Raw genomic sequence first — 16,983 nt, 5'->3', positions numbered from 1 at the left:
GGCTCTGTAATGCTAGCAAGCTGCAGGGAATTGTAAGATAGATTGCCTAGCCATACTCTTTCTAGACCCAAGCAGAACACGAATGTTAGCTGTGGTATCCTGCAGTATTTTTTCCTCCTCAACACTGGCTTTGTTTTTTAATGAACTCTCAATCCTGATTGCTTCTGCTGAATTAATGCTCTAGGCACTGTCTGCTCCTTTGTGTGAGCTACACACAATGTCAGGAAGTTTCACCTCCTGACCACCAGTTCCTGCCTGTTCTGTATCCTCATCTTGTGCTCCCTTGTTTATGTATGGCTTTCTTCCTGGCTCTCCAAGTGTCAGCTTCACACTATCTTCCTTCTAATACAGCTCAGCAGTAACCCAAGTAGCTGCCTTTGTAATGGCTGAAGCTGCAATAAATGCTTCATGCCCCAATGGGGTCTTCACGGCTGTACGCTATTTACAGTCCATTATAACGAAATAACTAAAAACAGGACAGGGAGTAATCTCTAAACAGTGCTGTCTTTTCTCCTTTTCTGCTTTGATTTGGAAGATTGATCAGATTGAGGCTAATATTCTTGTAAGTTGTAGTCCATGCAGATGTGATATCAGACATAATACATGTACCAACCATTGTTAAATCTGGAGAAACATGCCAGGAGAAAACCAGGAGTGGGCTGAATGTCTGCTCAAAATTCAAACCCATTAAATTCTTTGGGGATTCAAAAAAGTTTGGTAAAACTTAAAAGATTTGTTGTTTTTAAATGTCACAGCTCTGTACTTCCTCATTTTGACCAGAAGAGGAAGTGGAAGTACCATCATAAGAGATGCCATTTCTGAAATACTTTCAAGGTGGTTTACATTGAAAGGTACTTGTGAGTCTCACTGGGGAGCTTGTTTCCATGGGATTCAAGACCAAACAGACTCAGGGCTTGTCTATACTTACAGACCTGAAGCTGAGCTGCTGTAGCACTTAGCGAAGATGCTACCTACGCCAAGGGGAGAGCTTCTCCCGGTGGCGCAGGTACTTCACCGCCCCAAGAGGCGGTAGCTATGTTAATAGGAGAAGCCCTCCCATCGACACAACACTGTCTACACTGGGAGTTAGGTCAGTATAACTGCATAGCTCAGGGGTGTGGATTTTCCACACGCCAGAGTGATATAGTTATTCTGACATAAATTTGTAGTGTAGACCGGGCCTCAGTGAAGCTTTAGAGATAAATGTCTCAAATCTAGGTAACTTATCTCTTATCTGTTCCTCCAAATCTTTAATGACCTCCTACTTCATGGTCTAAATAATACATAGGTTCAATGTATAGGGCCTTATTTTTAAAGAGTCCTCTGTCAAACCAGTAATTTTGCATCTGCAATTTTGTGTCCAGCAAAATCAGTTATGAGTGGCAAAATGTGGATTAGATTAATTACAACAAGAGTGCTGCACATGTGATTTGAGGGCCCAGGCTGAGATTGTCAAAGAAGACCAAAGAGACAAGGTGAGTGAGGTAATATCTCTTATTGGACCAACTTCTGTTGGTAAGAGAGACAAGCTTACACAGAGCTCTTCTTCAGACCTCTCTAATATCCTGGGACCAACACGGCTACAGCAACGTTGCCTAAAAAAAGACTAAAGGAGCCAGGTGCTTTGGTGATTTGGAGAATCTATCTGTACGATTTATGAATTCTGGTTGACGTTCTGAAGTTGTTCTTATGAAAATTGTTGTATCATGGAATGCTTCCATGTCTATATGTATCCACCATTGCTGACAAACCTGTAATCATGGCTCTTCCAGACAAGATACAATGGAGAGTAGTTACCCTTAATGACTATACTCTGACTAGTCAACAGGTGTGTAAGGAGTTGGCTGGCATTTGGAAGGAACCAGGTGCTGATGGTGGGATATATAAATTGTGAGAAGCAGAGAACCACCCAAGAAGCTTTGGACAGGAGGAGAAGAGAGGTGTATGCTTTTGTAGGCACTGAGAGGGTGTTTTATCTGTGGGTTCACCCAAGGTCAAAGCAATTGATGCAGACAGAGAGGGACTCCATGACTGAGAAGACAAGCCACGCGTTGCAACAGAAGCATCCTGGATGATCCTAGAGAACTCTGACAGCAGCCTGAAGAACACTCTGGAGTGGTGAGGAAATGAAGGAAAGGAAATGTGTGCAGTGTTTTTTTTAAATATAGATCTATGAATTTCTCATGCGATTAAAGATTAATGGTGGTAGGATACTGTGCAAAGTGTCTGTGCTTTGTACGTGTTCTAGCAATGATTTGCCCTTGAAGAATTAACATGTGGCCACGGAACACCCACACAGGTGAAGCTCTAGGAGAGGATGCATTTAAGCTATGGAGGGGTCTGAAGGGCCAGCACTAGTCCCAGGGTCTGAGCAGTTGGGCTGTGAGGTCTCAGCTCCCAGGAGGAGTGCTAGACAGAGGATCTAACCCTGAGAGTCTGCATAGGAATCCCAAACAAGAAGCAGTACCTGGACTTGGTTCAGACACAAGGGGCTTAAAGCACCTGTGGCCCAGTGAGGTGGAGCCCTTTACAGCAGGCTGAGTGGCCAAAAGGAGCACTCAACAAGATCTGTGACAAGTGCCCAACTCTCGTTGACTTGGATGCCTGACTCCCTTAGGGTCTTTTGAAAATCCCAGCCCTGATAAGGTCTAATGTCTGTCATTTCCAGATCTATTTAGAAAATGATCCTCTCCCATGGAAAACTTCAACAATAAAACATTTTGTTTTCATGAATCTTTTCACCAGAAAATTGAGTTGTCATTGAAGAAATGAAAACCAAATATTTTTGGTACCAAAAACTCAAATTTCAGCCAAAAACAATTAAAAATAAATTTTGGTGGGGGTGTTCAGTGTTCTGAAAGTAAAACACTTTACATGAATATTTTAGGCTATTCTACAACCATAGTTGCTATCACAAAAGTTTTGATGGAAAATTTTCAACAAGCCCTAGCTCTTTGCCCCACCAATGAGCGTGCAAAACTGCAGGCGCAAAATTGGAGACCATTTAAAAAAAAGCCCCATAATATGTCATAGCGGATGACACAGTGGGATGGAAGATTAGGAGATAGCCACTTCTTTTGAAATGCCTCGCATACAACAATGGAAACCTATTTCCAGTCAAACACTTTTACTGTAGTTGAAATGAATAGCTACTTACTCAGGAAAAAGAATAGTGCATTATTTATTCTCCAACATGGTGCCACTACCTATGCAATGAAAACCTCCAATCAAAATTGACAGGGGGAGCAGGACCTGTGGGATAGGCTCAACCAGAAGAGCATCAGATTCATTACAAAGGCAGACAGTAAGATACCACCTTCCCAGTGAGAAAAGCTGCTGAGAATCCCCTGCCTTTATTAATGGGGCCCATGAGTGAATCTGCAGCGGTGATGTATCATATTCATTTAGGGAAATGATATGCTGGGAAAATGCATTATTTTAAAAAGCAAGAGAGTGGATTAAAACAAGTCTGTGCCATAAGGAAGCTCAAATCTCTCACGATATATGCTGATTTTCGGGTGTTCCCCATTTACACGGCTGTTTAAGCAAGCACTTTAAATGGAAATGCACTTGACATTTCTGTGACTAGCTGTAATCAAACAGCATTAGAATTCAGCTGATCTCATGCAAGATGATTAAACAAATTTCTTGTTCATTCCTAATTCTTTTTAATGGGATTATGGAGGAAGAAGACATGTTCATGAAAATGATCCCCAGATGGAAAATGGTGTCTGAAAATGAGCTTGGAGGGGTATATATCTATATATATCTGTATATTTACAAATTGGAGTGTCTCTCTTTGAACAGCACCAAGCACACTGTCAGCACTCAATTAATTACCGTAACAAGGTGTGGCTAAATCCCAGAGCTTTACACGGAAAAAGTGCCTGCCTGTCATAGGTGCATGTTCTCTCCTGCAGTTTTTGCATGTTGCACAGCAACTGGATTCTTGTGCATGCATATATATATATAATGCAACTAGCTGTAATCTCTCTCTCTATATATATATGCAAGAATCCAGTTGCTGTACAACATGCAAAAACTGCAGGAGAGAACATGCACCTATGACAGGAAGGCACTTTTTCCGTGTAAAGCTCTGGGATTTAGCCACATGCTGTTACGGTAATTAATTGAGTGCTGACAGTGTGCTTGGTGCTGTTCAAAGAGACACACTTCAATTTTTAAAAGAGCTTCACCCCAGCTTTTCATAGATGCTAAGGCCAGCTGGGACCATTATGATCACCTACTCTGCCCTCCTGCATATCCCCTGGAACTTCCCCCAAAATAATTCCTAGAGCATACCTTTGTAGAAAAACATCCAGTCTTGAATTTTCATTTTAGTAGATACAATATTTCATCCACAATTAATTGTACATGCAATCACAGTACACAGCATAAAGACCACAATACATCAGATTGCACAAAACTATCTGTCTTCAGGTTTTATACTCCTGCACATCCTCATGATATCTGAGAACCTTCCACAAGAACTCCACAAGCAATAGTAAAATCCCTAGTGAGCTTGTGGGAGTTTCTGCAGTGTCTTCTTGAATGGGTAAAAATCTTTGCTTGGGTAGGAGGGTGATCTTGTTTGTCTGGCTTTTTCGTCTGTCAGTTTTTTTGCTATGCTGGAGAGGCTTTGTTAAAGAGGAAAGTTTTGAAGTGCTCTCTAAAGACAGTCAGACTCTGGGTTCACCTAATCTCTTATGGGAATTCTTTCCACAGCCAGATCCCTTTAGCTGACTACACTCTGTCCACAGCTCTCAAGAGCTATACGCTGGGCTTTGTGATCTGCTTTGGCCCAGAGAAGTACAGACACCTTGGCAGCTCATAGATTGAAATTCAGTCTTCAGTGTAGCTGGGGCTTGGTCCATTAATTGCTTTAAAGATTAGGACCAAGGCCTTACATTGGGAACTGATGAGGATGGAGAGCCACTGAAGGGATTGACGCATAGGCTAGATGGGCTAACAACAGTCTAAGCCAGGCAGAAAGCATCGGCTGCATTTTATAACACTTATCACCCTGGTACATGAGCACTGGATGAAACAAAGAGGCACAAAAGACAGAATAAAAGCTGTTTTCTTCTCTGGGTCCACCGGGGCTTCAATTTTTTATTTAAGAGCATTATTTCAGGGGAGGGTTTTATTGAAAAGGTGAGTGTTGCACCTTCATTATACTTGGCCTCCTCCTGATCCCTGCTGATGCAGAGTTTCCCAGTTGGGTCTACTGCCAAAACTGCTCTCTCCCCAGAGCCTGATAGTGAGAACCTGGTTTGTTCAGCTGTATTGTCCCTATGGAACATAGCTGGCTTGGGAAGTGTCAAGGTTCCTTCCCCACTCTGAACTTTAGGGTGTAGATGTGGGGACCTGCCTGAAAACCTCCTAAGCTTACTTTTACCAGCTTAGGTTAAAACTTCCCCAAGGTACAAACTATTTTACCCTTTGCCCCTGGACTTCCACTGCCACCACCAAACTTTATCTGGGTTCCTGAAAAAACGTGGTTTGGACACGTCTTCCCCCCCCACCAAATCCTCCCAACACTTGCACCCCACTTCCTGGGGAAGGTTTGGTAAAAATCCTCACCAATTTGCATAGGTGACCACAGACCCAAACCCTTGGCTCTTAGAACAATGAAAAAGCATTCAGTTTTCTTACAAGAAGGCTTTTAATAGAAGTAAAAAGGAATCACCTCTGTAAAATCAGGATGGTAGATACCTTACAGGGTAATTAGATTCAAAACATAGAGAATCCCTCTAGGCAAAACCTTAAGTTACAAAAAAGACACACAGACAGGAATATTCATTCTATTCAGCACAGCTATGTTCTCAGCCATTTAAAGAAATCATAATCTAACACATACCTAGCTAGATTACTTACTAAGTTCTAAGACTCCATTCCTGTTCTGTCCCCAGCAAAAGCATCACACAGACAGACACAGACTCTTTGTTTTTCTCCCTCCTCCCAGCTTTTGAAAGTATCTTGTCTCCTCATTGGTCATTTTGGTCAGGTGCCAGCGAGGTTACCTTTAGCTTCTTAACCCTTTACAGGTGAGAGGATTTTTCCTCTGGCCAGGAGGGATTTTAAAGGGGTTTACCCTTCCCTTTATATTTATGACAGGAAGTAACAGTGGTCTCTAAGGTAACTAGGTCCCAACCTATTAAATACCTTGTTGAACACCAACATTTTGAAATCTTCTGTGAGGCAAATGAGGAGCCAGTTCAGTTTGCAAAGCCTACCGCTGTTGAAGTAGCTTTATTGACGTGAATAATGCAAGTCAAGGAATTCAGAGATAAGGGTGAAATCACGCTCCTCCCCACATATTTCATCAAATCCTCTCTGTTCAAAGACCACCTCCAATAACTGGGCTGGATGATTCCAGGGAAGCCTGGAATTCCAACCCTAATTGTGAATTTCCTGGGTTCCAACAGTTGCCTCTGTTTCGTAATAACATAAGGTGTTTTTTCTGTGTTTAATTTCCTCGTTTCTGTTTTTTAAAGATAAAGGAGTATTTTATGGGAAACAATAAAATGTGTGTTATTCACCTCAGCCACCAGAACAGCTCCAGAAATGTTAGTCTGTTCTCTCAGGACAGATCTGTTATAGCAATTATAACATGCATTCCAGGAACGTTATACATTGAGCAAACCTTCACTAATTCTCTCTCTCTCCCTCCCTCCCTCCCATAGGAACTGGCTTCTTGCAGGCACATCCTCACATCGGCACAAAGTCCCATGGAAGTCAGTGGAGCTTGGTTCAATCACAAGGGTCAGATCCGATTGCAGGAGTGGGACCATACATATCTGATGGCATAATGACTCCCTTGTGAGGTAGGTACTTAATATCTTCTGATTACCCATCTATAAAATGGACAAACTGGAGGTGCAGAGAGTTCAAGTGACTAGCCTCAGCTCACACAGTGAGTCATCAGCAGAGCCAGGAACAGAACTTGTGATCTCGACTTCCATATTCCTGCTGTATCTACCAAACAACACTGCCACGCTCTGTGTATAGACTTGCAGGACTGCACACAGTATGCTTTCTATTTAGCAAAGCTAGTCTGATGTATTCAGCTAGCCTGATGATGAGGGAGAAGACATGTTGATGAAAATGGTGTCTTAAAATGAAGTTGGATGGGAATGTCTGTGTGTGTGTGTGTATACACACACAAGAATCCAGTTGCTGTGCTACATGTAAAAACTACAGGAGCCATCATGCTCAGTGGGTCATATTCTAGCCTCACATCCTGGCAACCTGAAGCTGAACAGATGCTTACTAGTGCTGAATGGAGGTCAATTAAGGTAGAAGGTGGCCCTGGGTGATTATTGATAAACATGCTATGTTCCCAAAGGGCTAGAGTGAGTTCATCAGGTAATTATATGGTTGGGCAATTTTTCAAATGCTTCCATTGGAGCTGGTCTGGGATGTGGTTAGACAATATGGTCTGTGTGATATCGAAAATAATATTGATAGAAAAAAGGTGCAGAATATGTTACAAATCTTGAGTAGTTTGATCTGTGGATGCGTGGGGAAGGAGAGGTTAAAGGGAGCTGTTAAGGTAAGTGATCAGGATTATGTATGAATGACTTGCCCGATTTACATTTTAAATCCAATCTACTTGGATTATTTGTATCTATACATTGATCAAGCTTCATTTCTTTTGTTGCAGGTGCCATGTATGTAAAAATCCCCATTTACGATTCTTTCTTTCTTTCTTTCTTTCTTTCTTTCTTTCTTTCTTTCTTTCTTTCTTTCTTTCTTTCTTTCTTTCTTTCTTTCTTTCTTTCTTTCTTTCTTTCTTTCTTTCTTTCAAAATCAGCTTAAGCCACATTTTCCAAATTGTGCAATTTAAAAACCAAAGAACCAACACCCCCTCCCTCCTATCCAGGCTTTCTAATGAAAGTGCTGACTTGACCTTTCTTGTTGGCATAAGCAGCTCTTCTATAACACTGATGAGAACTAAGAAGGTTAGCCTTTCTTTCCTCTGTATCTTACATACTTGCTGTGTTAAAAAAGAAGAAACTCTCCTTTGGGATCGACTTCCAACTTCCTCTTTATTTTATTTTTGGGCCTTTTTGTTCCCAAACTCTTTCTTAAAGAGGTTTTTGTCAGAAACAACAAACTCATCCACCCGATGGCAACCCAACAGTCATTTGGGCACCACAGAGCCATAGCAGGAGAAAAAGGGCTGAAGCCACATCTTTCCCTTTTTGGATTTGGACAATGGAGGTGGAAAGTCACCTGCTCCCTCTTCTGCTCCCTCGGCACTTCCAGACAGTAATGGGAAGAACACCATTTGGGCGGACTCTGCTGGACAACAGGGTATCTTCTCTTTATTTTTATTGTATGGGTTGGTCTTGCTCCTTGCCTTCTTGTGGGAGAGAGCCCCATTTGTTTCTAATTCATCCAATCCTGGCCAGGGCATCTGACAGTGCCCACAATTAAAGCATAATCTTCTATCACTTCAGCTAAAGGAGAAGCTCCATTAATAGGAGCAATAGTAGGCTGTCAGCCTCTTTGTGGACTGGCCACTAAAGGGGAATAGGACAAATTGAAGACTTTTTGGAAGTTCTTTAGTCAAATATAATTCATTAGGCTTAATACAGGACAGAGAGGGTAAAATTCTATGGCCACTGATGTACAGAAAGTCTGCCTAGAAGATGATCTGGTGGTTCCTTCTGGCTTTAAAATTTATGAATCGCATTCAGCCAGACAGCACCATACATAAAATGAATAATTACATGATCTCCTTGATGCAATCACTGTCCTTCCTCAGCGCCTTCCCTTCTCTGCTGTTTCCTTCCCTGTCTAATGGCGTCACATTAAACATGTGGCTGTAAGGTCTTCCAGGAAGTGGCTGTTTGATTTGTACAATGCCTAGTACACTTTTGGGCACTGTAAAATTAACAATAATAGTAATGATATAGAGGAAAATGCCACCTTTCTGGCTTTCTCGGTCCAGGGAGCTGACTATTTCAGACCACGAACTGGGGAAAAGAGAGGGAGGCAAATGTACCAGAGTTCAAAATACCTGTTGCACACCTGTAACTGTATGGACAACTTGGCAAAGGCATATAAATCTGAAGGATCAATGGCCAGCTATGTTGTGCTCCTTTATATGGTGTAATGGTCAGTAAAATAAATGATTGCTCCTGTATTGAAATTTCTCAGAAGCGTAAGGTCATTGTGGATGATAAAACACATCCAGTAATCTGAGGGGACTTGATAGCTCAGGGTGTTTGGGCCAGATTCTCACCTGGTATATGTCAGTCTAGCGCCAATGAGTTATAATAATTTACACCAGCTGAGGATCTGACCCTCTACATGTGTAGCCTTTTACCTTTTGGTCTCTGGTTCAGACCCTGCCCATATTGGTAGTATCTTTCAGTCACTATCAGACAGCTATTTAATGTGTTGCATGGAATGAACTGGACTCCATTGGGCATTGGTTCGCTGTCTTAACTGAGAGGTCAAGGACTGAAGGGGCACGGAGACTGAACTAGAAAGTTTGCTCCTCTAGATGGTAGTTGTAGCACCTTCATTTGACGATATGGGGAAGTATGCTTTGCTGCTGACTGTAATTCCTCTTACGTGGGAAAATAGAGGACTTTGGCCTTTAGGGTTGTCATTCTGGTCCTATCCCAAGCACTAGAATTCACTTTCTAAAAGATGAGAAGTGACAGGAAGTGGCAAGGTGGCTGTTAATTACATTCCTGTGATGGGGATCACTGCAAGAGAGCGGCTGACTGTGTCAGCAAAACCATAAGTCCTCTGTCAACTGGTACTGTCCTACACCACTCAAGGAGCCCAAACAATGGCTGTTTACAGAAGTGTCGAACTTGCAAAAAACTTACCCAGAATATTAGTGTTTGCCAACAAATCTGTCTTGTTTTAGTAATTTAGTAACAGCTGCTGTCTTCATTATCACTTCTCTTATTGTGAGACTTTCTTGGAGTGGTACTGCATAACAACTTGCTGCACAGTGCTGAAAAATATCTATGCAAAGCAGAGCTCTGGATAGCAGTGGTGCATGTCAGTTTTAAAAAAGAAATAGCACTTTAATTAAAGCAGACTTATGAAGATTGCAATACATAACAAGTATCTAGTAAAGCCATATTTCCCATTCAGAATAAATCACTGTACTATTGCCAGTGTTTGAAAAATCCTGATAGAGGGTGCTGGTGCTTCACTTTAACGTTTAAAAAATGGGTCGGCTTCACTTGCCTTTGTTTTCAAATCTCACCAGGTTTTTTTCTGTTGATAATAAACCCTTAGGAAAAAACTGGATTTTGCCCTTGTTTTGTAATGAATCCGGTGTTAGGATCAAATCCTGTGTAATAACTTATAATGGAAAAAGATAATGTTGTGTGATAGACGGTTTGTCCTTTGAAGGATCTAGGTTACAATTCAGTGTAAAATGAGATGACCTATAAATGCCATAGCCTGTGACACAAGGTGAGTGGAGGGTTGGGCAAAGAAATGAGAAGACAGGTAATTCAGGGCATGTGAAGACAGAGACTGAAATGGATTTAGTTGGCCTCCTTTTTTTGATGACAGAAATAAGCAGCAATAGATCCCTGCAGAGAGGCTTATCCCAAAGTTGTGCCAATGGGAGAGAAAATCAGTACAGCCCACACATAAGACAAGATTGTGCCTGTCAGTCACTAGCCCAGAGTGGGGGTGGTACAGAGCTTCATGGCCCCAAAAGAGCTTCAGGAGGAGTTTGCTGCAAGGATGCTCCATCCCTTAGAAGAGGGTAGTGTGCTCCCCCTTGTGTATCTTGGCTTCTGCAGTGGGTGAGTGAGACCATAGTGAAGAGCACTAGCAGAGGTCTATTTGTGTGAGCAAGGAAGTGCAGGGACTACAACTGTGCTGGGCCCATCTATGGGGTCTGCAAAGGCAGGAAAGCCCCTTGTGCTCTCCCCTTATGCAGCATCATAAGTGTAAGCCACACACCGGCCCTAAATGTAGACTGCTTTGAGCAGGGGTCAGATGGAGGTGCTATTGTCACACACTTTTGTATATGGCAATTCAATTTCTAAGCTGACCTAAGTTTTATCATTATTTTGAATATTTCTTTTTTCCTCTGCCACCCTCTATCCATATTTTCTTGTGATAAAATAATCAATCCCCTCGACTTTTGCAGGAAAGAAAGCCAGGAGTTTATGAGGGACATGACAGTAGTTTTTGCAGTGCTTTGTTAGACACTCCAATAACAATACAAACAATACAGCTTTTGTGGGGACTAGCTGAAGACTGCGTAGTGAACTCCTACAGGACCTAAGGACCGTCTCAAACCTCTCCCCCCTCTGCTATAAATGCAAGGGGGCAGTTCTCATATTTTGCCTTCTGTAACATAAACATACAGCAATGGTGTGTATAGAAACGTGTGTGTGTATAAAAATTCCAAAACAGAATTTTGCATTGTACCCATTTTTCCCCCTGGGGAGGAGATAAAGAAACAAACAACAGATGTTAGTCACGTTGGCTTAATACACTACTGGAAGGTGCTACTCTGGTGATAATGAGCATGGTGTAAGAACCTGAATACACCAGAATAGAAAATTGGCCAGTGTTCCTATTCCTGTTAGCCTTGTGTGATGGTTTGGGGTGCAGTCTGGAACAGTGAGGGGTTGTGTCACCACTTATTCTGCAACCCTGAGTGTTTTTCTGCTGTAGCTGCCAGCTTAAAACACTCACAGCCAGTCTACAAGCATGCATGTCACACGCTGTATTGTCTCTTGCTAGACAGCCCTGGTTCAGTGGCTCTGACCCCAGCGGCCTGTCTACAGCCCCACAGCAGCTTCCACCAGCCTTGGTTACAACCAGCAAGGTGACCCCAACAGACTCCCAGTCCTGAATCTTCCCCAAATGGTGCAGTCTGTAATGACCTGGAAAATTCAGAGAAATAATAGGGTTTATTTGTTCTTCTACAGACAAAACTCACCTGCTTGTCAACTTAACTGGGTAAATAAACCCTTCCCTTTGGTTCAAGATGGTTTCTCACCCATGTTCAGTTTCCAGAGACTTCAACCCCCTCTTGGTTGAAAAACCCATTTTCCCTCAGTTTGCAAGAGCACTGTTGCCTTTTATCTGTCTAGTGATGGATGCCAAAGATGGCTTCTCTCTTTGCTTATAGCTTTCAAAGTTTAGTGACTTTGTCTCAAGAGGCAGAATGCCTTCATGCTGTTCTTCAAATGGAGCTTCCATTCTTTTGATTCTACCATGCTTAATTTATGTAGGAGAAGGTAAATAGCTGCCTTTTCTCCTGTCTGGGAGGGAACCTGTTTCTTCCTTTTTGGTCACAGACTCTAAAACATCATATCATTAAGTATCCATATTTCCTCCAATAATGTTACTGACATGCCACAGTGATATCAATCACCAGTGTGCCATTACCTTCAGAAAAGACCTCATTCTATACACTCTTCTAATACAGTAATATTGTATACAAGCAGTTGATTCAATTGCATATTACTTCAGGTTCAGATCCTCTGTCTTTATAAACCAGTAAATTTTTGAAACGGGTTCTTCTGGGGGTTACCCCGCAAAGTAAAGTTCATTTGAGCTGTGAGGAACACACCATGACATTTGGTAGAGAAAGAAGCGCCATGCTCTTTCTTCCGTACTTGTATTTGCTGAAATGCAAATTGTTCTGTTTCTTGCCATCTTCTCTCCCTGCTGTCTTGATCATCCTGTTTCTGCTTTTTTGTAAATATGGACCTTCATTATGTTTGCCTAAATATTGGGCTGGTCAGAGAATCAAATACACATTGTTTTTTCTAAGATACACCTGTTTAATAACCCCGTGTGATTAAGATGATTAGGTGTGCCAATTAACCACTTAGGCTGCACCTGGAGGAGGAACCAGGGAGCAATGAGGACTGATTGAAGGATGAAGTTCACCTGGACAGACAAATTGTACAAAAGGGATAGAGGTCAAATGTGTTAACTGCATTCCAGAATACAGCAGGTGTATAGAGGCAAGATAAGCTAAAGACATACTAAAGACAAAAATTGTTAATAACATATCTTATTTGGAAGCTGTAAGGAGACTCTGAAAGCATCAGGTGGAGAAAGAAGAGACAATCAGCACAGGAAAATGAGACCTGCAGACACAGCCTCATTCTATGAAGAATATGATAAACAGTGTAGAAGAAATAGGCGATGATAAACTAGTAATGAAAAAAGAAAGGTTTATTGCATTTATGATAAAAGTGATAAATTTTACCTCACAAACTGGGGGAAAAATAAGAAAAAATGAAAATTATAGCAAGGGCATTGGAAAAATACTCATCTATTAGCAACTTGTCAGTGGACCATATGCATGCACTTTTGAATGAAGTTAATGGTGAAATATGACTAGTATAGGGATGTCAATCTTCTGTTGGAATGAGCAGTCTGATTGCTCATGGTCAAGAACTAAAAGAAAATATCCTAGAAATGAAAGCTAAACCGGATGTCATATGTAGCTAGGAAAAATGGTTGGCTGAAAAGCTTTCATTTAAAATCACAGGATATATATTGCCTTTAGGCCAGACTCAAAACTAGGAAGAGGAGGAGGCAGCATTTGTACTTTATAAGGGAAAGATAAAAGTACATAGCAGTAGAGAATGAAGAAGTAAGCCTAGACTATAATGCTATTGAGATCTCAGTGCAGAAAAGTAATATTTCTTTAAGGACTTATAATATCTATAACCCATGTGGGAAATTAGAAAATCCAGAGCTACAAGAAATAGTGAAGAATACTAAAAGACCATATATTATATGCAGTGAATTAAATAGTCATAATAAATTGCGGGGAAGTAAGACAACTGCTAAAAATGTGCATGCTTAGAAAAGTTCATTGATGAGCACAATCTCGTGGTTTTAAATGATGGTAACCCAGCTAGATTTAATGCAGCAGATAGTACTTTTTCCTGCTTAGACCTGGGAATTACAAAAGCAGATGCAGATGCAACTGGGAAATATACAAGGAAGAAGGAATGGGGAGTGATCATTTCCCTACACTTATTACTTTTCAAGGACAAAGTAAGGTTGACAGTAATGGAAAATTACCCACCTGGAATTTTAAGAAAGCTAACTAGCTATTTACAAGAAAATGTACTGAATTTTTCATGATGTGAGTGATGATATAGAGAATTTCAATGATAATGTCACAAAGGGATTAATAGCAGCGGCCATACCTAGGATATTAAAGTACCCCGGTACTAAAAACTTACTTCTATGGCTGGGATGAGGAGTGCAAAGTGCAGTTAAAGAAAGGAAGAAAACCTATAAAAAAGCAAAAAATACAATGAATGGTGAAGATCTAATGAAGTATAAAAGGAAGTAAGGCAATAGCACAAAGAATTATAAGACAGCCAAAGAAAGAGAGTTGGAGGAAGTACGGTGGATGGATAAACAAAGATCTCAAGACATCAGAAATATGCAGTAAAATTAGAAAAATGAATGGAAAAGTCAAGTTTTCCACCAGATTAAAAGACAATTCATTGAAGAGAATCATGATCTGTTATGTAGTTGAGGTAAACGTGAAGACACAAAATATATACACAGTATCGTGTCTCAGAACTTGAGAAACCCATTGATACCTACAAGAATATATTCCCAGGTAAAGATAGTATATGTAACATAATATTTAAATATCTTTCTTAAAGCAGTTTGAGTCTTATCTTGGAATTATTTAACACTATATGGGAAAAAGGAGAGATGCTGGTAGGGTGGGAACATGCAGTAGTAATTCTAATAGGAGACTTCCTTCAGGGAGCAAGTCTCTCTGAGCTAGGGAGAGAAGGGCATACCCGGAGGAGGGTGGAGAATGAGCCTCACAGAAGCAATGTAGGAAGTAGTTCAGGGAAACAGCAGGAAGGTGTGCGACTGTGCATACTTCAGCTGCTGGTTTCAGGGTCCCTGGGCTGTAAACCAGAGAGAAGGGTGGGCCTATGTTCCCCTACCAGCCACTGGGGAAGTGGCACCATTGAGGGGCAGTGACTTAGGAGACTGCCTGGGATAGCTGGTACAAAGAGACTTTGGCATGCACACCCTCGGAAGGGCAAAACTATACTGACCTGGCCAGAAGGCCGAGCCATGAAGAGGGAGCAGTTGAGCCCTGAGAGAGAAAGAGAGACTGAGTGAGCACCTGCAGGAAGGGGCATCAGACTGGCAGAGCTAATCCCCAGCCGTGACCACAAAGAGGCACGCCAGTGGTGAGTAGAACATCTGCCATACCTGGTTTACACACACTTTAGTCGTAATTCCAGCATATTCATAACTCCTCATACATACTGCATACATATATCATGCAAGAATATTGATGATCAGTGAGTTATTAGTGTTCAAATGATACCTCACAGGGTGTATTTTGTACAAAGATTTTTACAGCAGCCGTGTAGGGTGTGATTTAGTAGTGCTTAGTGTCACACCCTGGCATTAAGACCTGAATAGCCCGAGTGTGCATTCCTGAGGAACTGCACAAACTCTCTATTAAAAACAACAGTTTCTCATTGCTGAGCCTGAAGATTTGATTGTCTCTGTCCCTGTTAAGTATCCTCACACCTTTTTGTCAACCGTATAAATGGGCCATCTTGATTATCACTACACAATCTTTTTTCTCCTGCTGACAATAGCTCATCTTAACTAATTAGCCTCTTACAGTTTGTATGGCAACTTTTACCTTCTCTGTATGTATATATATAATATATATATATATACATCTTCTTACTGTATGTTCCATTCTATGCATCCGATGAAGTGGACTGTAGCCCACAAAAGCTTATGCTCTAATAAATTGGTTAGTCTCTAAGATGCCACAAGTACTCCTGTTCTTTTTGCAGATACAGACTAACACAGCTGCTATTCTGAAACCTGTCATTAGCTGTCAGTGTCACTAAGGTTTGTTTCCTCCTCACAGTAGAACTCGTAGAAAGAGAGCTAACCCCAAATACCTAAGCAGTTCTGATTCCATCTGACAGAGGGGGATGGGTTGTTTGTTTATCTTCCATCTTATTAATCTACAGTATCACTCCTCTCTTGGGACCAGGCAGCAAGCTCTGCTCCATCTACTCTTCCCCACCAGACATGGAACTGTCCAGCCAGATTGTCATGACACTTTCTGTAGATGTCAGCAAGTGTTCTGTGAGAGGCACATATTAAAGGTCCATTTGTCACTATTATACTCTGATTACTGGGGCGTTACACTACTGAGAAACCAGCTATGAGCAGTATTGAGGTTGACTGTCTGGGACCAGATCAGGATGCTATGATACAAGCACAAGCCATGGTGGATGTATCTCATACCCAGGGCAGATAACCACCCTCTTTCCCCATCTGCTACTGGTGGTCTTGGTGAGTGATGCTGGGAGCAGATGGATGGTAGTTTTAGGGCTTGTGGTTGCTGGTTGCAGGTGGGTGATAGTGATGGAGGTTGTGGCTGATAGGTACAGATGGTGATAGCACTAAGGATAGTAGCAGTGCTGCTGGGACTGAGGGATCAAAACAGTTTTTTTCTGAACATTAATCAAAAAATGAAACTCCTTAGAAAAATTTACTTGCTTTGGCAAATCCTGAAACATTGGCCCTTAAAGTTGAGTGTCATCAACTGTATCAAATATTTTTTCAATAATTTCAGTAGTTTCTCAATAATTAAACAAAATACTGCTTCCAAACCTAGTTTCCTAACCCAGAAAAATGTAAGAGGACATCCAAATCACATGTTGTTGAAAACAGAAACAACTGTAACTGCTTTTAAAAGGGCGTATGGTGGCTTAATAATGTTAAGTAGATTTAATTAAATTTTCCTCCTATGTCCAGTTGTTTTCTCCGCTTAAGCTCATTATATTTCTGTTACTGTGTAGAAATAGGAATTTCTCAACCTTTCTTGGATGCAGCTGACTACCAGTGTCACCGAATATGTGTCATACATAGTTAATCTCATTCAGCCTGGTCCAGTATTTGTTCCTGTTCAGTTTGTGTTCCTTGTCTTTGGGA

The 16,983-nt window shown here is 41.4% G+C and overlaps 2 long non-coding RNA genes across 2 annotated transcripts in view; both read left to right on the top strand.

Annotated features, from left to right (window-relative positions):
- The first annotated feature begins 1,186 nt into the window (after window positions 1-1,186).
- LOC311520194 lies at window positions 1,187-6,818 on the top strand. The gene is made up of 3 exons (XR_014711512.1): window positions 1,187-1,475; window positions 1,994-2,118; window positions 6,687-6,818. It is a non-coding gene; the product is annotated as an uncharacterized lncRNA (long non-coding RNA).
- A 1,283-nt stretch (window positions 6,819-8,101) lies between these two features.
- Window positions 8,102-16,983, top strand: part of LOC311519500 — a 208,062-nt gene continuing 199,180 nt past the window's right edge. The window contains exon 1 of the long non-coding RNA XR_014711291.1: window positions 8,102-8,319. This is a non-coding gene — a long non-coding RNA (uncharacterized lncRNA). The remainder of the gene's footprint in view (window positions 8,320-16,983) is intronic.

Source organism: Lepidochelys olivacea (assembly GCF_965140295.1).
Source record: "Lepidochelys olivacea isolate rLepOli2 genome assembly, chromosome: 4".
Lineage (NCBI taxonomy): Eukaryota > Metazoa > Chordata > Testudines > Cheloniidae > Lepidochelys > Lepidochelys olivacea.
The sequence above is the reverse complement of the archived record's forward strand: the minus strand, read 5'-3'. Positions and strand labels throughout refer to the sequence as shown.